This window comes from Ictidomys tridecemlineatus, chromosome 10, assembly GCF_052094955.1.
Source record: "Ictidomys tridecemlineatus isolate mIctTri1 chromosome 10, mIctTri1.hap1, whole genome shotgun sequence".
Taxonomy (NCBI): Eukaryota; Metazoa; Chordata; class Mammalia; order Rodentia; family Sciuridae; genus Ictidomys; species Ictidomys tridecemlineatus.
In genome coordinates, this window is record NC_135486.1 from 123,645,324 (window position 1) to 123,671,765 (window position 26,442).

The 26,442-nt window shown below is 42.2% G+C and overlaps 1 long non-coding RNA gene across 1 annotated transcript; it reads left to right on the plus strand.

Annotated features, from left to right (window-relative positions):
• The first annotated feature begins 4,431 nt into the window (after window positions 1-4,431).
• Window positions 4,432-25,159, plus strand: LOC144367492 (uncharacterized). The gene is made up of 4 exons (XR_013426926.1): window positions 4,432-4,594; window positions 7,204-7,339; window positions 11,077-11,142; window positions 24,478-25,159. It is a non-coding gene; the product is annotated as an uncharacterized LOC144367492 (long non-coding RNA).
• Window positions 25,160-26,442: the final 1,283 nt, after the last annotated feature.

Genomic DNA, 26,442 nt, shown 5'->3' on the forward strand with positions numbered 1-26,442 from the left:
TCCGCTTCAAGAACCATTGACGTTAGATTTGGGGTCCCCAGCCTTTTACTGGAAGGATCTACTTTTTATTTTTCTGAAGCACTACCAAGGAGCCAGTGTGCAGATCCCAGGAATCTGTATAAGGCTTAATCAATGGTTTCAAAATGTACCATTGATGTCTTTCCCATCACAATCTTGTTAAAGTAAAAAAGATTTCCATTTTATAGATAAGACCAAGAACAATCTGTGATTATAGTGCAGCTAAGGGTCAGGACTTAAGGTACCGGTTCAGGTGTGAAATGTCCCCCAAAAGCTATGTGTGCGACAATGCAATTAAGTTTGGAGATGAAATGATTGGGTTATGAGACTTTTAACCTAATCAGTGCATTAATCTTTGATAGGGATTAACTGGGTGGTATCTAGGCAAGTAGGGTGTGGCTGAAAAGTACCCTGGAGGCACACCTTTGGGGTACAGGTTTTGCCCTTGTTGAGTGGAGCCCTGTTGTCCCTTGTTCCCTGCTGTTTTCCTCCACCACAAACTTCTGTTTTGATGTTATGCCTCATCTTTAAGGATGAAGTCGGCTGTCTATGAACTGAGACCTCTGGAACTGTGAGCCCCAAAATAAACTTTTACAACTTAAAATTGTTCTTGTCAGATCTTTTGGTCACAGCATTTTAAAAGCTGACTAAAGGGGCTGGGGTTGTGGCTCAGTGGCAGACTGTTTGCCTAGCATGCATGAGGCACTGGGTTCATCCCCAGCACCACATAAAAAAAATGAACAAATAAAATAAAGGTATTGTGTCCACCTACAACTAAAAAAATAATTTAAAAAAAAACTGACTAAAGCAACTCCTGATTGAAATCCAGGTTTGTGTAACAGCAAGACACTCCTTTTGTTGGTTACATGGAGGCCTTAGAATGCTTGAAACCCTGTGTGCTTCCTGTGAAAACAAGGACAAAATATGAAATTCAAATTAACTTCCAACTTGTGCAATAGAAAAGCTCTTATTCATGAAGTCAACAAATATTTACCAAGTACCTACTATGTTCCACGCACAGTTCAGGGCACTGGGGTTGCATCAGTGTTCAAAATAGATGAAACTGACAATAACAAAGTTAGAATTTAATAACACATTATTATAATATTTTTTAATTTGTATTAACTTTTGGTACAGGGATTGAACCCAGAGGTGCTTTACCACTAATCTACATCCCCAGTTCTTTTTATTTTTTGTTTTGAGGCATGGTCTTACTAAATTGCTGAGGCTAGCCTCAACTTACAATCCTCTTGCTTCAGACTCCCAAGTCACTGGGATTACAGGCATGAATCATAAAGCCTGGCAATATATATTTTTATAGACTATATAATAGCTCACATGTTGATAAGATTAACTAAGTGGCAGGCACCTCTGAGTGTTTGGAGTATAACTTGTTTTTGTTTTTGTTTTATTTTCTTCTTTTCCAGGGACCCATGTATTTTTGGCAAATGCTCTACCACTGAGCAACACCCCCAGCCCTGAGTATATAACTTGTTTAATTTTATTTTTCACAATAAAATGTTGATATAGTACATTTTACAGATGACGAACTAGGCAAAGAAAGATCCAAAACTGTGCCCAAGGCAACAGAGTGACTCATTCCTGTAATCCCAGCAGCTTGGTAGACCGAGGCAGGAGAATCACAAGTTCAAAGCCAGCCTAAGCAATTTAGGGAGGCTCTAAGCAACTTGGTGAGACCTTGTCTCAAAATAAAAAATAAAAAGGTCTGGGGATGTAGCTCAGGGTAAATTGCCCCGGGTTCAATCCCCTGGTACCAAAAAAAACAGAAATTGTTTCCCAACCCAGGTGGCTTAACATACTTCCTATTCTTATTCCTAACCATCACACTTCATCAAACATCACTTTGAGCACTGACTAGTACATACCAACCCTTATAGCCAGGGAGTAAGATGTGAGGAAGGTACATAACCAACAAAGTGTGCTGACGTCAAATGTAATTGCCTGGAATATGGAATAAAAGATTTTGAAAATCCCTCCAGGGGAATAAGTCCATTAATCAGGTGGACAATTGCGGAACACTAAAGAGAGATGGTAAGTAACCAGTTGAGGTAGTGTACGTGAGCTACTCAGGAGGCTGAGGCAGGAGAAGTACAAATTCTCAGGCCATTCTGGGCAACTAAGCTAGACCCTAAACCCTATCTCAAAAAGGCAGGGGTGGGGTGGGAGGATGTCTACACCTGAAATTCCATCCACTCCTGAAGCTGAGGTGGGTTGATCACCAGTTCAAAGCCAGCCTCAGCAATTTATGGGGGCTCTAGGCAACTTAGTGAGACCCTATTACTAAATAAAATTTTAAAAGGGCTAGGAATGTGACTCAGTAGTTAAGCACCCCAGGTTCAATCCCTGGTGGGGGTTGCAGTATAGGGGAAGATGAAGGTGTAGCTCAGAAGTAGAGTGCTTATTCAACTTACACAACGGCTCCAGTTCATGCCCAGCACTGGGGTTAAAAAAAAAAAAAAAAAAAAAAACCTATTCCTAGGCATGATGACCAAAATTGCTTCTAGGCATCGCCAAATGTCTCTGGGTCAGAGCAAAATCACCCCAGGTTGAGAACCACTGTAACAATAGCTTTCCCATTGGAGATATATATATATATATTTTGGGGGGGGGTACTAGAGATTGTACCCAGGACACTTAACCACTGAACCACATCCCCAGCCCATTTATATTTTATTTAGAGACAGGGTCTTGATAAATTGCTCAGGGGCTTACTAATTTGCTTAGGCTAGCTTTGAACCTGTGATCCTCCTGCCTTGGCCTCCAAAGCTGCTAGATTATAGGTGTGTACCACTGCACCCAGTTTACCATGAGATTTTTAAAAATAAAATAAGTAGATCAAAGCACATAACTAGGAATACCACCCAAGCTCTATAATGGGAAGAAGGGGAACAAGGTGCTGAACAAGGTATGATACTACTTTAGGTTTGACTTTGGTATTAAGGATTGAACCAAGGAGCACTTTATCACTGAACTATATTCCCAGCCCTTTTTTGAGACAGCATCTCACTAAATTACCTAGGCTGGCCTCAAACTTGTAGTCCTTCTACCTCAGTCTCCCCAGTAACTGGGATTACAGGCATGCACCACTTCACTTGACTCTTTTGGGGTTTTTTTTTAAAGGGGGAGGAGAGTTGCTAACATATTTATTTATGCATAAGGTATCTTTACTAATTCAAAAAGGAAATCAACCTTAACAAAGTCATGGCAGGCAATAACAGGATATTACAGGGTGAGACCACAGAGAAGGGGTAATTCATTTTGCAGTAAGTAGAGTGAGATGGGCCCGTTTTTCCCTGAGTTGACATTTCAACTGTGAGTTTACAAGGTAGATGAGCATTTCTCAACATTTATGTTCATACCAAGAATGGTATCAACAGAGGCAAGTACACATCTGTAATCCCAGCAACTCAGGAGCCTGAGGCAGGAGGATCACAAGTCGAGGTTAGCCTCAATAACTTACCAAGGCCCTAAGCAACTTAACAAAACCTTGTCTCAAATTATTTTTATTTTAAAAATTTAGAAAAAGGTTGCAGGGCTGGGGATGTGGCTCAAGCAGTAGCGCGCTCACCTGGCATGGGTTCAATCCTCAGCACCCCATACAAACAAAGATGTTGTGTCTGCCGAAAACTAAAAACATAAATAAGTAAATATTAAAATTCTCTCTCTCTCTCTCTCTCTCTCTCTCTCTCTCTCCAAAAAAAAAAAAAAAAAAAGGCTGCAAATGTAGTTCAGTGGTAGAGCACCCCTAGGTTCAATCCCTACTACCAAAGGAGGGGGGAGAGGGACAAGTTTGACAGAGAGCCCATTGTGACCAGTTATTTATCTGGTCCTTGTAGAAGGGCAGGAAGAACAGGTAATGTCCCTCTTCTCAGGATCCTTCACTGACCAGAGGAAGAATGTGGAAGAATGGTGAGAGTACAGGATTTGGGCCAGACCCAGACCCCTTCTAGCCTGCAGCATATCAAAGACATCCCTTCTTCAAGGCAGACTCAGCTCTTGCAGAGTCCTAGGCTTGGAAAAGAGGCAGGGGCTGGATTTCATTCAGCCCTGAGTAGCCCCTCAGAGGCCCTGTGCTTTACAACAACTGTGCTATTTTATATCACTCAAAAGAAGAGTTAAAGGAAGCATGGTGGTTCTGCTGTGAATATCAATGATTATTTCCATCTGTAAATCACTCTTATCTGGGCCTAGAATATAGTAGGTATGAATAAACATCCTTTGCTCTCTCATTCTTCCTTCGAGATGTACAGCTTCAAGCAAGAAATAATTGCTTTATTATTTCCTTGGGCAGGCCCAGGACAGGAAGTTTTCCTGCCTGCTTGAGGCCCACTCAGGTCTTGTGTGTCTTGCAAAGGTTGTCATGGTAAACACAACTGGGAAAGTAAATGCCAGGCAGATAATTGGCCTGCGCTATGAAAAGACCTGCTCAAACCAGTTAGAAAAGGGCAACACAGTTCATTGCATCTGAGCTAGAGCCACAGAAAGCCTCCCTGGAGGCAGGGCCAGGAAACAGGAAAAAGAGTGCTGAGCAAGGAGTTTGGTGGTCATGGTGAAGGTGAGAAATTGTCCCATTCTTGTGACAGGTAAACTTCCAAACAGGGGCTGGGGATGTGGCTCAAGCGGTAGCGTGCTCGCCTGGCATGGGTGCGGCCCGGGTTCGATCCTCAGCACCACATACAAACAAAGATGTTGTGTCTGCCGAAAATGAAAAAATAAATATTAAAAAAAAAAACAACTTCCAAACAGGTTAGAGGTCTCAGGGACAAACTGGACATCCCCAAAACACCAGTACCTGATTTATAAAAATGTAAGGGAAAGACTCTGTGGGTGTTTCCAACATTTTTGCCTTTTTTAAGGTCTCTAGCTCTGAAGAAGCTGGGTACCATGGTGCACACCTGTAACCCCAGCAACTCCACAGGCTGAAACAGGACAATCACAATTTAGTGAGACCCTAACAACTTAGGGAGTCATTGTCTCAAAATTAAAAAAAAAAAAGAACTGAGGGTGTATCTCCGTGGTAAAGTGCCCCTAAATTCAAAATAGAAAAGAAAGTGAGAGAAGGAAGAAAGGCTGAGAAAGGGCACCAAGTTCAGGGGCTTCCTGACACATGCAAATGAATCTGAAGAAACTTGTCAGATGCTTGACTCTGCAAGTAGATGTTTCAACACAAACATGACAAGTATATATTTATATACATACACACACTTTATTTTCAGATTCATTTGCAAATTTGACAGATTCATGTGAAACTACCAAGGAGAGAGTTCTCCTTTCTCGTGGGGGGCAAGCAAAATGAAAATTACACTTTTTTTTTTGTGTGTGTGTGTGTGTGTGGGTGTGGGTGTGTGGTGGTGCTGGGGATTGAACCCAGGGCTTATATGCATGCAAGGCTAGCACTCTACCAACTGATCCCTCAAACCAATATTTTCTTTATTGGTTCTTTTTAGTTATACATGATAGTATAATCCATTTTGACATAATTATACAAGCACAGAATATATCTTGCTCTAATTCATACCCCAGTACCTCTCCTTCCCCTTCCCTCTACCCACTGCTGTTTCCTTCCTGATATTGATCTTTCTGCCATTTACCCACAGTTATTTTTTTATCTTTATTTTATTTATTTTATATGTGGTGCTGAGGATCGAACCCAGGGCCTCGCACTTGTGAGGCGAGCGCTCTACTAATGAGCCACAACCCCAGCGCCCCCACAAAGTTATTTTTTAAATTAATTTTCTGTGGATGTGCATGAGTAGGGCATGGTGGCACACACTTGAATCCCATCTACTCAGGAGGGTAGGATTGCAGGTTTGAGGCCATCCTAGGCAATTTAGTGAGACTCTCACAAAATTAAAAGAAAAACAAATAAGGGATGGGGTTCAGAAGTAGAGGGCCCCTTGGTTCAATTCCCAATACCACATTTTTTGAAATATAAAATGAATCACTGAGTACTTCCTATGTTGCACAGGCTAGCCTTGACCTCGAGGTGTTCCTGGGTCAGTCTCCAGAGTCACAGAGATTATAAGTGTGAACCTCTATGACTGGCTTAAATTTATTTTGTTTTGCTTTGCTTAAACACTAAATCTTCAAAGTCTGGTATATCACCAAGATGACCTGGCCAGGCTGCACGCAGGGAAAGAATGGCAACAAAAAAGTTTGTGTGTGTGAGTGTTAAGAATTCTATCCTAAAGCTTTTAGGTGATTAAAAAAAGAGAAATTAACAACTGTTTCCTTTCTTTAGCGAAAGCTTCATATGAAATAATTTTGGAAGATTTGCCTTAGGAAAGAAAAAGACTGGGAAACTGTGACATAATAAAACTGAAGGATTTGCTTCTCATTTCAGGAGTTTTCTTACCTAATCATGCTTATTGAAATGAAAAGATTTTGGGGCTGGGGATGTGGCTCAAGCGGTAGCGCGCTCGCCTAGCATGCGTGCGGCCCGGGTTCGATCCTCAGCAGCACCACATACCAACAAAGATGTTGTGTCCGCCAAGAACTAAGAATAAATAAATGTTAAAATTCTCTCTCTCTCTCTGTCCCCCTCTCTCTCACTCTCTCTTTAAAAAAAAAAAAAAAAAAAAAAAAAAAAAAAAAAAAAAAAAAAAAAGAAATGAAAAGATTTTTTATTGGTAAATTTAGCTTCAGTGGTTTTTAGATGATTTTTTTCCTCTCTGTGGTGGAAAAAGAAACATCTACCACATCAACTAAAAACCTGACCAATAGAGTGTAAAATGGAGATAGAGTCATGTTTGTTTTAGTCCACAGGGGAAAATGATGTGGCTCTGCATACGAAAATTGTAACCTGCTAGTTTTCCTGTAGTCAGTGATAGACAAAACCATGTGTATGGGCCAGTCCCAAAATTGTGTGGAAATGTTCTGATAATCATATCAAAATATTTCTAAATGTAGCAAATTTAGCTCACCCTCACTAAAAGTTTTTGTAGTTCAAGACTTCCTGTTTGGGGTCTATGACAAGAAGTCATGTTGATACTGAAATGATTCAAATAAACTCTAGTGCTGGGGATGGAACCCAAGGCCTCATACATGCTGAGCAAGTGCTCTATCACTGAGACCTGAGAGACCTGTCCTGTCTGTCCTGTGTAATCTTGACGACATTTCTTTAACTTTTCTCTTTTTCTTTTCTTTTTTTTTTTTTTAATCTAGGATTGAACCCAGGAGCACACTAAGCCACATCCCCAGCCTTTTTTACTTTTTTGAGACAGGGTCTTGCTAAATTGCTGAGGCTGGCTTTGAACTTGCATTCCTCCTGCCTCAACCTCCAGAATCACTGGGATTACAGGTATGTGCCACTGGGCCCAGCTCTTGAACTCATTTCTATAACTCTTCTCAATGGTTTTATCTGAGATCCATATTTATCATTTAAATATTCCAAAGGATCACAGAGTAATTAGAATATATCAGAGAAACTTCAGGATCTAGGGAAATTTTGCTCTGTCTTGGGTCTCAGCTATTTAATTATTTCCAAAAGCAAAAAGATGTGAAGAACCTGCTTTACCTAATAATTCTCTATAATTCAGGGTTTTTTTTAACTTTAGCCTCTAATATATCCTTTTTTGCTTGTTTATTTTTTGATTCTGTTTTGGTTTTGATTTTGTTTTGGATACTGGAGATTGACCCCAGGGGTGCTTAATCACTGAGTTATATCCCCAGAACTTTATATTTTTTATTTTTAGAGTTTCTTTGAATTGCTGAGGCTGGCCTCTAACTTGCAATCCTCCTGCCTCAGCCTCCTGAGTCACTGGGAGTACAGGTGTGCACCATCACACTCAGCTTTGTTTCTGTTTGTTTTTCTTTCTTTTTTTTTTTTTTTAGCTTCAGACATTTCTGAGGAATAAGATTTTCAATTTTTAATCTCAGTCTCTAGAAAACCACTCTGTCTTACAAAAGGAAACCAAAGAGCAAATGGGTACAGGCTTAAAGACATACCATGTTCGGTTGTCATTCTGGATGAAACCCAGAGAATTTTTACATAGAAATGGTAAAATAAAATACAATGATATAAATTGTTCCCCCTCAATGTAGAGAAAGAAGCTTCCTGTCACAGAGAGATTCTATGATTTCATAAGTGGGATGATGGAAAAAAATAGGTTTCTACAGCAGGGGTTCCAGTTGATGCTGAAGACCTATGTCCATAAATGACTGATATGCTGGCTGGAACCCTGCTGGGACATGAATGCTGCAGAATCTTTTTTTTCTGATTGCTTGACCTGTGAAAATCAGAGAGGGGGAAAAGGAACAAGAACAGAATGGCAAAGCAGAACTTCTACCCTGCTTCAGGAAATGCACCTGCCATCTGCTCTATAAATTATATGAGAATATCTAAGCTCAAAATGGGATGAGCAGGGATGCTCCCCTAACAAGATACAAATCTCAAGAAAGCACTGTAATTTGTACATGAACTTTTGTGTGATAAGATGTGTTATAAACCAAATCTATGGGGGACATGTCATTCCCAGTCATAGCTCTATGGCCAGAACTAGTCACATGGCTGTCACCAACCACAAGGGGGCAGGAAGTACCATCCTGCCATGAGTCCAGAAGGGGTGAAAACTTGATGTAGAATACTTGGGGAGAAATACTTGGTGTAGAGTCCTAATAGATACATAAATACATACATATATACACATGTTTATATATAAAAATGTATATATATTTTTACAAGTATAATAAGACTACCAAAAGAAGCTTTTACAAATTATACATAAGGGCTGGGGATGTGGCTCAAGCGGTAGCGCGCTCGCCTGGCATGCGTGCGGCCCGGGTTCAATCCTCAGCACCACATACCAACAAAGATGTTATGTCTGCCGAAAACTAAAAAATAAATATAAAAAAAATTATACATAAATATGTAGTGAGATATAATATAAATTCTATTTGTTTATAATATAAATTCTAATATTTTATCAAATCGACCCAAAACAATACAGCTATTTGTGTAAATTATGATATTTAGCTATATACAACAGAATTCTCACGCAACATATAACATGTGCTTAAGGCTTACACAATAAAAAGTTATTTGTAGCCAGGTACGATGGCACACTCCTATAATCCCAGTGGCTCAGGAGTCTGAGGCAGGAGGATCTCGAGTTAAAGCCAGTCTCAGCAACTTAGTGAGGCCTTAAGAAACTCAATGAGACCCTTCTCTAGATAAATTTTTTACAGGGGGCTGGGGATGTGACTCAGTGGTTAAGCATCCCTGGGTTCAATCTCCAATTCAAAAAAAAAAAAAAAAGAGTTATTTGTCTCCAATTAGAAATCTGGAGGTTCCATGGATAATGCAGAAGCTCAACAATAGGAAGGAGGTGTGGTTCATCCTTGAGCTTGCCACCTAACTGAACTAGATATTTGATGTAACTCCAAAGATCACATGTCACACAACTGCATTCCAGACAGGAAGAAGCAGGCAGGTGACAATGATCCTTTCTCCTGGAAGAGTTTATTTACTTGTTTGGTACTGGGGATTGAACTCCGGCCTCAGGGTTTTAAGCATGTACACAACCACTTAGCTATATCCCCAGCCCAGAGATATCTAGAGACAGGTTCTCATTGAGTTTCTTAGGGCCTCACTAAGTTGTTGAGGCTGGTTTTTTCTCAGTGGTAAAGTGCCCCTGGGTTCAATCTCCAGTGCAAAAAAAAAAAAAATAAAGAAAAGAAAGGAGAGCCAAGTTTGTTATAACCTTGGTCTGTTTTCATAATACCAATCACAAATAGAATATAAAAATAATAGGTAAGGAAAAGATTTCCATTTAAGATGTGACTTGCCAAGGAGATGTCAAACAGAAAATTGAAAATAAACAAAGGCTGGGGATATAGCTCAGTTGGTAGAGTGCTTGCCATCCACACACAAGGCCCTGGGTTTGATCCCCAGCACCACACACACACAAAAAAAAAAAAAAAAAAAGAAAGAAAGAAAATTTTATTTAATCACAACTGATGCCAGCCAGCTGAAGCCAGTGAACAAATATGGACTTTAAGTGATCTCTGAATGTCAGACTCTCAGCAGACCTAACTGAAGACTCCTTCCCAGCCAGTATCTTTGGGATTTTTTTTAACCAATCGAGTCAGATCTCTGAATTCATTCTGTACAAAGTGTTCAATTTTTTTTTCCTTTTGTACTGAAGATCAAATGCAGGGGGGCTTAACCACTGAGCTTCATCCCCAGCCAGTTTTATATTTTTTGTTAAGAGACATGGTCTCACTAAGTTGCTTAGGGCCTTGCTAAATTGCTGAGGCTGGCTTTGAACTCATGATCTTCCTGCTTTGGCCTCCGAGCCACTGGGATTATAGGCATAGGCCACCGGGCCCAGCTAAAGTGTTCAGTTTTAATTCTTTTTTTTTTTTTTTTAATATTTTATTTACATTTTAGTTTTCGGCAGACACAACATCTTTGTTTGTATGTGCTGCTGAGGATCGAACCTGGGCCGCACCCATGCCAGGGGAGCGCGCTACCGCTTGAGCCACATCCCCAGCCCCAGTTTTAATTCTTAATTATTAGCATATTATCATGAAAACCCTTTCCTAATGCTCAAAACTCCCTTGATTTTGAAATAGCTCTTGAATTTCCTCCTGCTGAGAATTAAAACTTCCTCCTGTTGAGAACAGATGCCAAGGAAATTAAAGACTGACATATTTCCCCTAGCTAAATCTGCGTCTTCTTCCACTGTGCCTCCTCTCCTCTTAGGATGGCTTTCCATGCTGCTGAGTCCCCAAAGGTGGAAATTTGATAAAGAATAAAGCTCTCCTTTAACTTTCTCAAAACCAGCTTTGAGTCAACCTGTTTACTTGCCAACCTGTCTCCCCAGTTTTATTGGAACACAACAAGCAATAAAGCCTCTCCCCCTCAGGGTTTCAGTTTCTCCCTCTCAGCAAATTTTTTTGGTGAGTCTCTTCTTAGTTTTTACTTTTATGGTCTCTTAGGTGTTTTGTTTTGTTTCCTGTACTGGGGATTGAACTCAGGAGTGCTGTACCACAAAGCTATATCCTCAAACCTTTTGATTTTTTATTTTGAAATAGGGTCTCTCTAAATTGACCAGGCTGCCCTTGAATTTGGGATCCTCCTGCCTCAGCCTCAGATTACAGGTATGTACCACAGTGCCTGGCTTTGTTTTAGATTTTTGTTTTCTTTGATTTTTGTTTTATTTTGTTCTGTTTTTTGTTTTGAGACACAATTTTTCTACATGGCCCAAGCTGACCTCTAGCTCCTGGGCTCAAAAGATTCTCCTGGCCAGATGTGGTGGTGCATACCTATAATCCCAGCAGTTTAGGAGGCTGACAGGAGGATTGCAATGTTCAAGATCAGCCTCTGCAACTCAGCAAGGCTCTAAGTAATTTAGTGAGACCCTGTCTCAAAATAAAACAAAACACAAAAAGGGTTGGGGATGTGATTCAGTGGTAAAGCACCCTTGGATTAAATCTCCATTACAAAAAAAAAAAAAGATTCTACTGCCTCAGCCACAAGTTACTGTGATTATGGGCATGGGCTACTTCACCTGACCCAGTGAAATCTCTTCTTCCCTTTGTCAAATAAATTAGCTTTTTTTTTTTTTTTTTTTTTTTTTTTTGTTGTTTGTTTGTTTGGTTTTTGGTTGGGTTTTTTTTTTTGGGGGGGTGTTGTTTGTTTGTTTTGGTGCCAGGCATCAAACCCTGAACCTCATAATGCTAAGCACCGACTCTACCACTGATCCCCAGCCCTTTTTTTTTTTTTTTTTTGGTACTGAAGATTGAACCCATCTCATTCCACCCTCCTTTTTACCCCCATGCCCGCTCCTTCCCACCCCTCTCCCCTGTCTAGAGTTCATCTAATCCTCCTATGCTCCTGCTCCCAACCGTATTGTAAATCAGCCTCCTTATATCAGAAGAAAAATTCGGCATTTGGTTTTATGGGATTGGCTAACCTCACTTAGCATTATATTCTCCAACTCCATCCATTTACCTGCAAATCTGGCCTCAAACTTTGATCCTCCTTCCTTGGCCTCCCCAGCTGCTGGGATTACAGGCATGTGTCACCATGCCCAGCTGTTTAAGGATTTGTATTGGTCTTTGTTGAAACTATTGGACTCTGTCTTTGCAGTACAAAAGCAGCTATAGATCATATGTAAATGAACAGAAGTGTTTGTGTTCTAATAAAACTTCGTTTACAAAAACAAGCTGTGGTCTGGACTTGGCCAGAGGTCCAGAAACACAAAGCCAACTCATAAACTAGAATTAAAGCTACAACACTATGACCTATTAGAAAAATCAGTCTAGAGCCCACATGGTGGCACACACCTATAATTCCAGCTACCCAGGAACCTGACGTAAGAGGGATTGCAAGTTCAAGACCAACCTCAGCAACTTTAGTGGAATCCTACCTCAAAATAAAAATTTGAAAACAAAGTTTTAAAGAGCTGGGGATGTAATCACTCTCTGATAGAGCAGGAGGCCTTGGGTTCAATTCTCAGTATCCACCTCACATCACACAGCAATCTGAAAGCAGAGTAAAAATTAAGTTGAAGATCTCTAACTGTAACCAAATCTGCTAAAATATAGCCATCTACAGAATGGTCCCTAGCAAATAAGAACCAGGAAGCCACATGGTTTCCTCTACCAACTGATTGGGGCTCTGATTGTGCAAGTTGGCCAGTCATGGCCTAGATTAGTTTATCTACTAACCTAACCAAGGTAGTGGTACTTAAATAGCAAAACATTCAAGATCATTTATAAGGAAAGATCAACTATGGAGGGAGCAAAATTTAAAATTGAGCAAACTCAATTTTAAAGCTAAGATCCAACATGGATGCCACTCTGTAGAGGACTATAACAAATAGCAATCCATCAGGGGAGGACCAATCAAGGTTACCAGCAGACCCTCCTAAGACTCTGGCTCAACTTGTGTCAGCTATCATGGTCCAAGAACCAGCCAGAAGGGTGAGATTGTGTCTTTCAATGTGGCCAAGAGTATGAGATTGAAAAAAAGCAATCAGAAACTTGTTTGTGCAGAGCATATAGACCATACTGAGGGATTTAGGTTTATCATATTGTTGCCAAAAGCTCAGTCCTTGTCCCAATACCAATCCAATAAGGAGGACACAGTTTTGAAAAAAAAAAAAAAAAGGAAAAAAGTTTATTGCTTTACTAGCAAAGGAGAAACACAGGGGACTCTTGCCCCAAGAGCTGAGATTCTGCCCATCAGCAGGAATAGGGGGCTTTTATAGAGGTGATTCAGAGAAAATGAAATTAGGGAGGAGAGATCAGAAAGGAGAAGATCAGGGGGAAAGAAGAAGGGGGAAGATGATCAGGGAGAAAAAAGTTGTGGGGGACTACATCCCCCCACAAGGGAAATAGTCAAAGCATCAAGTGAACCCCTATTATAATATGAGAAACCACAGACTTTTTAAAATATTTATTTTTTAGTTATAGGTGGGCACAATATCTTTATTTTTTACTTTTATGTGGTGCTGAGGATCAAACCCAGATCCTCACACATGTTTGGTGAGCACTCTACCTCTGAGCCACAATCCTAGCCCCTCATAGAAGACTTTTAAGTGGGGCAAACAATTTTTTTTTCTGGTACTACAGACTGAAAACAGGGGCACTTTACCACTGAGCTATATACTAAGCCCTTTTTATTATTTTAATTTTACGACAGGGTCTTACTAAGTTGCTGAGGCTGGCCTCAAACTTGTGATCCTCCTGCCTCAATTTCCTGAGTCATTGGGATTCCAGGCATGCACCACTGTACCTGGGAAAGGGACAAACAATTTTTAAATTTGATTTGACAGAAGCTAAGGCTCTACTCCTGGGGATTAGATAGAAGAAAAGATTATCATAAGCTGGACAAATAATCCAGAGCAATGCTGCCCAACTGGACCTGCTAAAACAATAGGAATGTTCTCTAACTATGTTACCCAATGTGGTGACCACCAGCCATGGTGACTACTGAGCTTTTGAATTGTGATAAGTGTGACTAAATTCTAGTTCATTTAAAATTCTAGTTAATTTAAAATCCGTTTAACTTAATTAATTTTATTTAAATAGCCACATGTGGCCAGTGACCACTGTAATGGACAGAATAGGTCTAGAAGTCCAGCACATGCAGCTCCAGTTCCTTCAGTTCCTTGGGAGCTCTTGAGACTTAATAAGAAACTCTCAATGTCCTTATAATAGTATCCCTTTGCTGCCAGGTGCAGTGGCATATTCCTGTAATCCCAGGAACTCAGGAGTCTGAGGCAGGATTTTGCAAGTTCAAGGCCAGACTCAGGAATTTAGTGAGACCCTGTCTCAAAATAAAAAATAAAAAGGCCTGGGGAAGTGACTCAGTGGTAAAGCACCCCTGGGTTAAATCCCCAGTACCTCCCTAATAATAATGTCTGTTATTGTTTCATTTTTTGTTTGTTTGTTTGTTTGTTTTTATCAGATATTGAACCCAGGGACACTTGGGCCACAGAGCTACACCCCCATCCCTTTTTATTTTTTATTATGAGACAGGCCTTGCTCAGTTGCTGAGGCTGGCCTCAATCTTTTTTTTTTTTTTTAAGTATTTGTATTTTTTTAATATTTATTTTTTAGTTTTCGGCAGATACAACATCTTCGTTTGTATGTGGTGCTGAGGATCAAACCCGGGCTGCACGCATGCCAGGCGAGCGCGCTACCGCCTGAGCCACATCCCCAGCCCCCTGGCCTCAATCTTGAGATCCTCCCAGCCTCTGGAGTCACTGGGATTAGAGGCATATGCCACCATGCCCAGCTATCTGTTGTTTTCTTTTTGGTTTTTAGTACTCTTTTTTGTTCTGTTTGGGTTTTTTGGTACCAGGAATTGAACCCAGAGGGGCTTTACCACTGAGCTACATCCCCAGCCCTTTTAATTTTTATTTTGAGACAGGTTCTCATTAAGTTGCTGAAACTGGCCTCAAATTTTTGATCCTCCTGCCTCACAGCATCACAAGTTGCTGGGATTACAGTTGTGTACCACCACACCTGGTTGTCCCTCTGTTTTTTGATTAAACTAATCCAAATGGCTTTCTGTTATCTACAATTTCCCTCCTCGTACACATTCTTGTTTGAATTTTAAACATCTAAAACAAGAAGAAAGAAGCTGTTCTGAAGAAAGAAGTTGCAGGGTGCTCCCCTACAAAACGAATGGGTCTGGCCTGGTGTGGTGGAGCACATCTGTAATCTCAGCAGCTCAGAGGCTGAGACAGGAGGATAGAGAGTTCAAAGCTAGCCTCAGCAAAAATGAGGTGCTAAGCAACTCAGTGAGACCCTGTCTCTACGTAAAATACAAAATAGGGCTGGGGATGTGGGTCAGTGGCCAAGTGCCCCTGAGTTCAATCCCTGGTACCAAAAAAAAAAAAAAAAGGAGAAGAAGAGGAGGAAGAGGAGAAGGAAGAGGGTGAAGAGGAGGAGGAGGAAGAGAAGGAGAAAAGCTGGACTGAAAAAGCTTAGTGGTAGAGTGCTTGTCTAGCATACATGAGGCACTGAGTTCCATATCCAGCACCTCAAAAAAAAAAACATATATCTATATATTTCAGAAATTTATTTAGCAAATAAAAATATTTGAGACAAACAAAAATATTTGAGACAAACAATCAAGAAGAGAAATATCTACTAGTGCATGAATACCAGGGCCCACAGTGCCTTGTGCCCCGTGTCTACCAAAGACATCCAGAAATTGTTCTATGCCTCTAAGTCAAAGCCATAAACCTTGTTGCTTCTCACTCTCATTCTCTTCTGACCCCGCTCACCACCCAAAGCCTGCACCAGACCCATTCATTTTGTTTTTGTTTTTGTTTTTGTTTGGTTTTGGTACCAGGGATTGAACTCAGGAGCACTCTGTAACTTCTTTCTTCAGAGCAGCTTCTTTCTTCAGAGGCAGAGGGTCTCTCTCCCAACAGTAAGCTAGCATCTCTTTAGACTCCAACCCAGATCCTTCCCTCTGTCTGTCAGGAACCACCCTCCAAATGCCATACAATGTACAATACATCTCACTTAAAGTGAGGTGCTCTGGTGGTAGGGCAATTCATTTTTGAGATCAAACTGATGAGTCCTGAGGCAATTTCTGGCTCCAGTAGGTTGCAACTGTTTAGGGGATGTACTAGGGGAAAGTCCATTGGTGACCTGGTGCGTGTCTGGCTCCTGGAGACCAAGCGCTACCAGTAGGGATGGGTGAGTGGGGTGAGCCCATCTGGCAGAGTAAAATAAAAGGATGCGCAGTTACTCTTCCTGCCAGGAGGGGGAGCTCCAAGGGTATGTTTTGACCATACCACTCCAGAGCGGAGTCAGGGGGCTAGTGTTATTGCTCAGCAGTACAGCGCTTGCCTAGCATGTGAGAGGCCCCTGGGTTCCATCCTCAGCACCAGGTAAAAATGAATAAAGTAAAGGTATTGTGTCCAACTAAAAAGTAATTATTTAAAAAAAAGGTTGGAGTCAGGATTTTCCCAACTTCCATCAAGACTCTCAAATATTCAGAGCCTTGTCCCATGGAGTAGCATGTGCATGCTAAACTCTCAGCCTAAGTTATTTTGGAACACACCAGACAGTCTCATTCTACTAAATCAGAGAGGCTGAATGTTATGGCAAAGGGATTAGAGTGACCAAATTTAGTAAATAAAACTATTTGAGACAAACAAAAATAAGGTTTTTTTCAGTATTGGGCATTGAACCTGGGATACTTTACCACTGAACTACATCTCCAGCCTTTCTTGTTTTCTTTTTTTTTGAGACAGGGTCTCATTAAATTGCCCACGTTGGCCAATCCTCCAGCCTCAGCCTCCCAAATCTTTGGGATTACAGGTGTGTGCCACTGAGCCTGGAAAACACAAATGATTGTTACCACATGTCCAAATTATTTCATGGAACATAGTTATATAAAAATTACTCATTCCCGATTCATATTTAACTAAGCATCCCCTATTTTATCTAGAAGAGGTTACACCTGTTTAACAGTTTTGGTTTTTTGTTTGTTTGTTTGTACCAGGGATTGAACCCAGGGATGCTTAACCACTGAGCCACATCCCCATCCCAGAGAAAGAGAGAGAGAAAGGTTCTCACTGAGTTGCTAAATTGCTGAGGCTGGGTTTGAAATCAATCCTCCTGCTTCGGCCTCCCAAATCGCTGGGATTACAGGCATGTGCCACTACACCCAGATGTTTAACAATCTTACAAACTAAAATGTGACTTTCCATGATGGCAACTATTCTTGTATGCAATACAGCAGATACCCAGCTTCTTTTCTGAAGAGATATATGACCCTGCCAAAAAGATCTACCACACAACAGCCCTGACCAGAGTGGGTGACTCCCATTTTCTGGGAATGCTCCTTTTACAAGGGATTGCAGCAGCCTGGCTGAGCATATACACCTTTGCCCTTAGCCCCCTGACATGGTTTCCCACTCCCTCTGTTCAGCACCATTTGATCACTTCGCTGAAAGACATTTTTTTTTTCAGTATTAGGGAACAAAACCAGGGCCTAGAGCATGTTAACAGTACACTCTACCACTGAGCTATACCCCAGGCTGGAAACAAAAATCTTTAAGGATTATCTGAAAAAAATATCTTTTTAAATTTCCCTCCCTTCTTTCCTTCCTTCCTTCCTTCCTTCCTTCCTTCCTTCCTTCCTTCCTTCCTTCCTTTCTTCTTTTTTGCAGCACTGTGGATTAAACCCAGGGCCTTAGCACATGCTAGGCAAGCACTTTTATCACTGAGCTACATTCCCCTTTCTGTCTTTCCCTTTTTCTGCAGTACTGAAAAACCCAGGGATGCTTTACCATTGAGCTATATTCCCACCCCCATTTTATTTTTTTACACTGGGAGACAGGGTCTCACTGAATCGCCCAGGCTGGCCTTGAACCTGTGATCCTCTTGCTTCAGCCTCCAGAGCTGCTGGAATTACAGGCATTTGTCACCACACCTAGCTAAGAAAATCTTTTTTTTTTTTTTTCCCTAGGTCAGTGATAATCTTTTTAGTGAAAAGGACAATTCAGAAAAAGTAATGTTACCAGATTAAAAAAAAACTATCTCTTTTATCAGGAAATACAATACCAACAATTTAGATTAAGCATGCTTGCTTTCCCAAATGCCAAACAGCTTCATTCTTTTGGCTGAATTTTTAGAAACTACATAACATACATGCCCGGAGCTATCTGACGTAATGACTTACCCTTTACCAACATTTTTTGGCAGGGTCATATACTCTTCAGAAAAGAAGAAAACATTTTTGGAACTGAATCATTTGGGTTTTCCTTAACTGACCTAGAATTAATTTAGTTGCAAAGTGTATTTTGTCTTTTCTTATTCAGGTGGAATAGCTATACTGTACTGTGCATAGAGTATACTGATCTTAAGGGTACAGCTCAATGAAATTTTGTGCCATATCTATGTGCTTAACTACTAACTAGACAAGATACAGAAAGTTCCTCCATGTTCCTTCTAGTCACTTTTCCTCCTGTGACTTTGACCACCATTGATTAGTTTTGCTTATTCCTAAATTGCATGTAATTAGAATCATAATGCATGACACTTAATATTCATATTCATTGAACATAACTTCTGTGATTTTTTCATCCATGTTGTTGCATGTATCAGTAATTGTGTGTGTGTGTGTGTGTGTGTGTGTGTGTGTGTTAGGTCTTGCTATGTTGCCAAGGCTCACCACAGACTCCTGGGCTCAAATTGTCCTCCCACCTTGTCCTCCCTTGTTGCTGGGGTTACAGGTGTGTGCTACCATGCCCAGCTATAATTTATTTTTTTGTATTTTGGTACCAGGGATTGAACTTGGGGGCACTGAATCACATCCCCAGCTACGTTATTCCATTGTTCAAATATACCACAATTTATCAATTTTCCTGTTGCTGGACACTTAAACTCTGGGTTTTGGCTCTTCTAAATAAAGCAGCGATGACACTATGCTATGCACATATCTTTTATGTGTGTGATAACTGGGGACCTGATCCCAGGGGCACTTTACCACTCAGCTACATCCCCAGTCTTTTTTAAAAAATTGTGATACAGGATCTTGCTATATTGTCCAGGCTGGCCTCAAACTTGCCATTCTTCTGCCTCAGCTTCCCAAGTACTTGGGATTATGGGCATGTGATTGCACCCTGTCACATATCTCTTTTGATGTGCTAATTTTTTTGAGTCTACAGCTAGGAGTCTGATTTTTTGGTCATAATATATGTATATGTTTAGTTCTAATCTCTTCTGCCAAATTGCCTCTCTTCTGCCAATTTACAGCCCTCCCCACCTCCTAGCATTGTGTGAGAATTTCAGTTGCTTTCTGTCCTTACTGATATTTGATGCTGTCAGGCTTTTCTTTCCCCCAGTATTTTTATTTGTTTCTTATTTATTCACTTTTTGCAGTGCTGGAGATTGCTCATGCTAGGCAAGTGCTCTACTTCCAAGCTACAGCACCATCCCTAGCCTTTTTAATTTTATCCATTCTAGTAGGTGTGTGGTAGTTTAAATTTGCCTTTTCTGCAAGGCATGGTGGCATACTCCTGTAATCCCAGTGATTCAGGAAGTTGAGGCAAGAGGATCACAACTTTGAGGCCAGCCTCAGCAATTTAGTAAGACACTGTGTCAAACTAAAAAAATGAAACAGGCTTGGGATGCATTTTCTCAGGTGATATTTTTATATGCATATTGGCAGTCTGGTTATCCTCTCTTTATACTATTGAGACACACCCACAGCCCAGGTATCCTCTTTTTGTGACATACCTTTTACAGTCAGTAGTAGCTCATCTCCATAGATGACCCCAACTGAATCATGCCTCCTAGTACTCCTGCCCTTTATAGCCTCCCCCTCTAATTGAATCTAAACTGCGTTGTGAGTTGCTTTACCAAAAAGACTGCTTCAGAAGTGACTCTGTGCTACTACCAGGCCTGAGCCTTAGGAAGACATGAATTCCAGCTGCTCTGCCAGACAGACTGTGTGGAGTGAAGAGACTTTGAGATTACATGGAGTGCACAGACAGAAGAGACTTTGAGATTACATGGAGAAGGCAAATTGCCAGAGGTTTTTAGCCCCAGCATCCTTAAAATCAGAGACTATTTCCTAGTTTTAGGCAGAGAAAAAGGTGTAAACACAAAAGAATCGTCAGAGAAAGCCAAATGCAATGGTGCACACCTGTAATCCCAGCAGCTCAGAGGCTGAGGCAGGAGGATCGCCAGTTCAAAGCCAGTCTCAGCAATTTAGTGAGGCCTGAGCAACCAGAGAGATCTTGACTCAAAATAAACATAAAAAGGACTGGTGATGTCACTCAGTGGTTAAGCATCCCTGGGTTCAATCCCTGGTACCAAAAGAAGAAGAAAAAGGAGGAAGAGGAGGAGGAAGAGGAGAAAAAACAGAATCAGAAGGGTGAGGGAGAAACAATGCTTGCTAATGGCTCAGAAGTTGGAGAAATGGGACCAGGAACCAATGAATAAGATCAACCTCAGAAGCTGGAAATGGCAAAAACGTATTCTGTACCCTAGGGCCTCCAGGAAGGAATACAGCCCTGTCAACACCTTGATTTTAGCCCAGTGAGACCCTTATCAGACTTTTTTTAATGTTAATCTTTTTTTTAGTTGTGAATGAACCTTTTTATATATATATGTGGTGCTGAGAATAGAACCCAGTGCCTCACACATGCTAGGCAAGTGCTCTACCACTGAGCTACAACCCCAGCCCCTGTGTCAGACTTTTAATTCTCAAAATTGTGAGATAATAGATTTGCATTATTTTTTTTTAGAGAGAGTGAGAGAGGAGAGAGAGAGATAGAGAGAGATAATTTTTTTTAATATTTATTTTTTAGTTCTCGGCGGACACAACATCTTTGTTGGTATGTGGTGCTGAGGATCGAACCTGGGCCGCACGCATGCCAGGCGAGCACGCTACCGCTTGAGCCACATCCCCAGCCCAAGATTTGCATTATTTTAAGCCACTAGGTAATTTGTTACATCAGCATCAGAAACACATACGCTAGCTGATCTATAATGTCCCCTGCAGCTAATCAGAGCAGCAGAGAACTGATATATATTAATTCTTTTACCCAAAGGTGCTTCCCATACATCTATTATATTTATTGTGGCTTGATTATGGTATCATTGGCTGATATTAAGCAGTACTATGAAACTCTTTGTGGCTTTTGCCATAATGATGCCATTGAGGAAGGGTTCATTTACAATAGTGTACCCTCCATGACAGAGGAGGAATTTATTTGCGGTCTTTGTATATGGAAGAGAGAGACTCCAGTTTGGGTTTCCCTCTTCGCACTGGCTCCTAGGAAGCTTAGAGCTGTTAATCTCAAACAATGGCATCTTAGGTCGTAGAACTATCAGAATCATCAAGGCAGGTTTTGCAAACTACACTTGCAAACCCGAGATATTCCAATTTATTTCCCCAGAGGGAAGCGTTCTCCTCCTTCCAACAAAATCCATTGCTTTGTGTTTTTGTTTTTGTTGTTGTTCTTGTTGGTTGGTTTGTGTTTCGCAGTGCTGGGGATTGAACCCAGGGATACACTGCCACTGAGCTCATCCCCATCCCTTTATATATATTTTTTTTAATTTTGAAACAAGGTCTACCTAAGTTGCTGAGGTTGCCAAGCAGTTTGAAGGTAGGACTAATCATGGAATGTGTGTTTTGCAACAAGCACACCCACTTTTCTTTCCTACCTTGGTTTGCCCATTACCTCTTTTTATGAATGACTTCTATGTCCTTGGGGGGGGACAGATACCCACAGAAGCAGTATTATGGTTTATATAGGAGTTGTCCCCCAAAAGCTAACATGTGAGACAATATAACGAGGTTCACAAATGAAACAATTAGATGAGCATTATAACCCAATTTGTGGATTAATCCCCTGCTAGGGTTTAACTGGATGGTAACTGAAGGCAGGTAGAGTGTGGCTGGAGGATATAGGTCACTGGGGGAGTGCCTTTGAGGGTTATATATTGTCCCTGGTGAGTGGAACTCTCTCTGCTTCCTGGTGCCATGCTCTGAGCTTCTTTATTCTGCCATGCCCTCATGATGTGCTACCTCACTTCAGGCCCAGAGCAATGGAATAGGTCATATATGGACTGAGACCTCTGAAACAGTGAGTTTCAAATGAACTTTTCCTTCTTTACACTGTTCTTATCAGGTTTTTTGGTCACAGCAATGAAAAAGTTGACTAACACAAGCAGCAAGTTGACTGAGTGCCTAAGGAGACGTAGAAACCCCTGAATAGTGTTGACAAGTCTGAAACTGTTACCACCATTTGCTGTAGACCATCCTAGGATACCAAGAGTAGCAACTGAGACAGGCATGCAAGGCAGGCACTCTACCAACTGAGCTAAATCCCCTGCACACCTGTAATCCTCAGGATGCTGAGGCAGAAGGATCATGAGTTCAAATCGAGACTTAGCAAGTTAGCAAGGCCCTAGGCAACTCAGCAAAACTCCGCCTCTAAAATATGAAAAAGGGCTGGGGATGTGGTATGGTGGTTAAGCGTCCCTGGGTTCAATCCCCACAGCTGCTGAAGCTGTGGCAGGAGAATCAATTGAGCCCACAAATCTGATAGTTTGAGCAACAGAGTGAAACCTCAACTCAATAGCAATAAGGACAAAAGAAGGGGGACCTTTGAGAAGTTATTAGGCCATGAGGGTGCCACTCTCATGAATGGATTAAATCTGCTTGTGAAAGAACTTGAGGCCTACAGTTTAATATTCTTCCAAAATAAAAAGGGGGCTGGAGATGTGGTTCTGTGGTTAAATGCCCCTGAGTTCAATCTCTCTCTCTCTCACATACACACACACAAAAGATTAGCAATTGAATCCAGTTAATTGCTGTCTTTATTTCCTCCTTCCTTTCTCACTTCCCATTTTCCTCACTCTGGCTGCTGCCCTGGGATTGTACCTCTCAATAAAGTTCAAGCATGCAGGGTGGAGGATTTAGCTCAGTTGATAGAGTGCCTGCTTTGTAAGCACAAGGGCATGAGTTCAATCCCCAAGACCACAAAAAAAAAAAAAAAAAAAAGAAAGTTCAAGGGCTAAGGTTGTGGCTTAGTGATAGTACACTCACCTAGCACATGTGAGGCCCTGGATTTGATTCTCAGCACCACATAAAAATAAGTAAACAAAATAAAGGTATTGTATCCAACTACAACTAAAAAATAAATATTAAAAAAAAAAGTTCAAGCATGCAGGCTCTGCCTAGGCCTGTTTTCTAGGCAAATTAGACTAGTAGAGTAATATTATTATTAGTTTATATTATTGGTGAAAAAATAGATATACATGTTGTGTGGGTATTTCTCATTGACCCATCATTTCCACTCTCTAAGCCTCTTCCATCTTGATTTGTTCCTTCCAGAGAACATGGACCAGATCATGAGCTTTTCTGTAATTTGAACATACCCCCTAAAGTTCATGTGTGGAAAACTTAATCCTCAATGGAATAGGGTTAAGAGGTGGGACCTAGGCCAATGTGGTGGTGCACACCTGTAGTCCCGGCTATTGAGGCTGAGGCAGGAGAATCACTTGAGCCCACGAATCTTATAGTCTGAGCATCAGAGCAAAACCTCAAGTCAATGGCAATAAGGCAGAAGAGGTGGGACCTTTGAGAAGTGATTAGGCCATGACGGTGCCACCCTCATGAATGGATTAATGCTGCTTATAAAAGAACTTGAGGCCTACAGTTTAATATTCTCTCTCTCTCTCTCTCTCTCTCTCTCTCTCTCTCTATGTCTTTTTGCCTTCCACTGTGGAGTAATACAGCAAGAAGGCCCTTGCCAGATGCTGGCACCTTGGTATTGGGCTTCTAAGCTTCCAGAACTGTGAAGAATAAATTTCTTTATAGATTATCCAATCTGCGGTACTTTGTTATTCTAAGATAGGCTCCCCAGCACTCTGGCTTCTGGTAGGTATCAGACAATGAGAGGAGCTGGTAGGTGATCAGAGGATGGAAAGAGTGAGATGGAAATTTTTCTTTCCAAGCTCCATCCCTGCTGGGTCAGACTGAGAAAAGCTGCATTTCTCTACTGAAGGCCACAGCTCCTACTGGCAGGCTGTTCCCTACAGCTGCAATTCTAAGTGCCAGAAACGGCTCCCTCTCTTCACCTCTTTGGGCCACCAGGTATCAAGGGCTCTTCATTACTACTAGCCCCAGGTGCTGCACCATCCTTTGATGGTTTCCCTTAATCCTGCGGATTCCTCTGTAAATAGTTCCTTCACTAAACTCTCCTCAATTCCTCTTTGAGGAGTCATGTTTCTCAAACGGGCTTTTAATGATATACAGTACAGAGAAGTTGAGTGACTTTCCTAAGGTCATACAAAGGGTAAGTGACAGATCACCTGAGAGTCCCCATGCTAACACAGAGAAAGGTAGAGTCTTTTTTGGCCTTGCCAGCCTGCCCAGCCCCCTCTTGGAACCCTGATGCCTTGCCTGACCTGCTGAAATCTGTGATCCTTTTGTTGGGATAGGATTGAATTCCCCTGAGCTCTTGTCTCAGACCTGGCCAGCAACACCAGTAACCAGAGCTGTGTGAGAAGAAAAGGCCAAGCCATTGGGGCAGCCACACCCCAAAGAGAGGTGAGGTCTCTGGTGAGTAATGCCAATGAGGGGCCTCTTCCCCTGTCCCAAGGGTCACTGCTCACCGAAGCCCTGCTTCACCAAGGACCTAGTACACAGGCTCCCAACTCCCAGCTGTCCTCTTCTTTGACCTCTGCTTATAGTTTTCTCCAATCCTCCCTCCCCCACAACAAGTGTCCTGGAGCTAGGGTTCCTTCCCCCACCCCTAACCTAGGACTCCAGAGATGTGAGATGTTCTCAGAGCTCTGGGTGGGGACTTCAGGCTCCCCATTTCCTCCTTCCAGCCCCAGATCCTCTCAGATTCCCAGAGATGGGCTCCAGCCAGGGAGGGTGGGACTGCTCTTGGGACTATTAGGAGTCACAGGATGCCAAGGCAGTGACAGAGCTGTGGCAGGAAGCAGATCTTCACCCATCTCTGTACCTCCAGCTGACTCTAGTGTGCCATGTCCCAGCACCTGTTTCTCCCACTTGTGATCTTCGGTAATCTCAGGAGATAGGGGACAGTGGCAAGGGGTTTGGGATGCTAGCACCTGGCAGACTGAGAAGCAGGATTCCCAGGTTCTGTTTAGAGAGTGAGAGGTCAGAAGACGGGGGGCGGGGGGGGGGATGCCATGTCAGAGGAGAAAGGAAAAGGGGATGACAGAAGAGGGAAGGGAGGTATCAGAAGGGAGAGGAACAGTGTATCATAGGAGGGAGAAAGGAGGCCCAGATGCCAAGGGCAAAGAGCAGCTGTGAAACGGAGGAGGGAGTCAGGGAGGACACCTACTAAGTGCAGCTCTCCGGCTTCTTCTTGCCTCCTGTCTTCCCAGCCATCAATCCCATCCCAAGAGCCTTCCAGGACTCAGGTAAGGCAGCTGAACTGGGGGAAAGTCATGTGCAGAAGCAGGAAAGTTAGGCTGGGTAGCGTAGGTGCTGGCAGTGGGGCTGAAAGGACAGGGAATTGGGAAGGTAGGAGTTGGGTGGAGAAGAGGAAGATCGGGCCTGGGCAGTGAGAGGTGCTGGAAGTCACCAGTTATCTACCTCTTTTTACCTTCTGGTTTCCAGCTCTCAGTCCTACAGAAGAACCTGAAGATCTGGGTAAAGAAAAGGAAGCCCGGGTGTCTTCTGATCTAAAAAGACCTTATGGCTGGCTTGACCCATCATTTCCACTCTGAGGGAGGTGGAAGTGCCTGGAAATTCAGAAGTACCTAGGTTCTCCAGGTTCTTGGTTCAGATGGGCAAACAGAAGCTGGGTGGAGTACTGGGCTCTGTCCTGAGTTACCTGGGCCTCTGCAGTAGGGGATCATTAGGTGGGTTTTGACCTCCCAGGGTTCCCTATTGCAGACTGTGGGCACCCTGAGCCCTCTGCCCGCATCATGGGGGGCTCAGACGCTCAGCCAGGAACCTGGCCTTGGCAAGTAAGCCTGCATCAAGGCAGGGGCCACATCTGCGGAGGCTCCCTCATCGCCCCCTCTTGGGTTCTCTCTGCTGCTCACTGTTTCGTGACGTGAGTATTGCCCACTCAGTCCCTGTCCTTCAAAGGCCAACCCCACCCCACAGCTTTATCCCTCACCCTGTTCCCCCTTATTACGGCTAATTTAGAGCGGAGCTGCTCCAGCTTCCTCTCTCAAGTCCTCTCTCTCTAGTCCCCCAAACTAGGTGCTCTGCGAGGTTCTGGGTAAGGGAGATGCTGGATAAGGGAGGCCATTGTCACCAGACTCATCCCACCACTCCGCTAAATATCACTGAGACTGAATCTCACTTTTACAAAATCCCCAGTCACCACTTCTAAATCAGCCTCACCCCTCCTCTTTTAGAAATCTGTCTCAACCTCTCAGCCCCAAATCTGAATCTGAACTCCGTCCCACCTGGGGACC